Source organism: Phacochoerus africanus, chromosome 4 (genome assembly GCF_016906955.1).
Source record: "Phacochoerus africanus isolate WHEZ1 chromosome 4, ROS_Pafr_v1, whole genome shotgun sequence".
Classification (NCBI taxonomy): Eukaryota; Metazoa; Chordata; class Mammalia; order Artiodactyla; family Suidae; genus Phacochoerus; species Phacochoerus africanus.
In genome coordinates this window covers 118,171,942-118,173,366 of record NC_062547.1, presented here as the reverse complement: position 1 = coordinate 118,173,366, position 1,425 = coordinate 118,171,942, and positions in this window count along the sequence as shown.

Here is a 1,425-nt window from a genome sequence, read left to right as displayed (position 1 = left end):
CCTTAAGTCAGTATTCTGGGCTTTTCTTTTTATAATTCAATTTTATATTTAGTAGAATTTATCAGGGGAAAGAAACAATTTTGTAGAGATTAGTGCAAGAAAGCAATCTTGGATTCTTTTTCCCTTCTGCCAAAATGGCAACCTCTATCCTTAGTTTTAAAAAGATGTTGACTATCAATATTTAACAAAATGCACACTGTATTTCACTGAAAGTTTATGGTCCAATTTAGTAAAATAGTTATTTAATATGTATTTAATATCTCCCTGCACATTTTTGTCCAAACTTTTAAGTCAATGAGAACAGAATAAACTGTCCCCTCCTCTACGCACCATTCAAAGGACTGAAGCCTATTTCATGGATGATAATCCTGAAAAAATCTAGGAGCAAGGAAGGAGTAAGGGGTGCATGAGATTAAATGTCTATCCCTGGTAACGCCCTCTTGCTGTTCACACTTGTTACCTGCAATCTATCTTTGATACAAAGAGAGTAGCACCCCACCCTCTATGTTAGCAAGAAATAGACCAGCAACTCAAATTAGATAAGAAAAGGGTTAAACTATGCAGTTTCTTATAGATAATTTTTTTTTTTTTGGTATTTGTGATAAGAAAAAACTATGTATTGTGTTAGGTCCCATAATCTAAATATATCCTTATCATGCTTTGTTACACATTATTATTAATTCAAAGGTAATAATTAGATCATAAATGTAACAACTAAACTTCCAAAAAAATAAACATAAAATGATTAAGGCTAATACTCATGAAGGGGAATGTAATTTTGACCTTTACTTTTTTCAGCAAATGCAGTTTCTGAAGCAACATGCCTAAAGCAGAACTGCTTCCATGACATAAGGGGGCTGGCAACTATAGCAATGGTGCCCTGGGGATTTTGGTGTGGGGCAGCTCAGACTGAAGGGCTTCATCACTCTGAGGTCACACCCAGAGCACGGTTGACTGGCCTTTCAACAAACTCCATAGCTCTTGGTGGAGAATAGAGGTGACCAAAAGGGAGTAAGTCTAAAATAAGCTGAGGTGCCAAATAGGGGTCAGGATTCATATGGAAATTAAGGACTGATCCCCTGAGTAATTCCCGCTTCTTAATGTTCATGCCTTTGTAAAATATCTTCCTCTTGAGTGTGTGACCCATGAGATGCATCTAACCAACAAAATATAGCTAGGTGGTGGGCTTTGTTCTCATAATTATATTATATGACTCCATCTTAGTGAGATTATCTTGCTGGCCCTTAAAGAAGCAACCAGCACATTAGAAACTGGCTTTGGAGGAAGTCATATAGCCAATAGACCAGAGTCTAGTGGTCTCTAGAACCCAAGAGGACCTCTAGCCAACAGCCACTAAGAAGAGGGCTCCTCAGTTACTCAACTACAGGAAACAAATTCTGCCAACACCTCAAATGAATTTGGAGC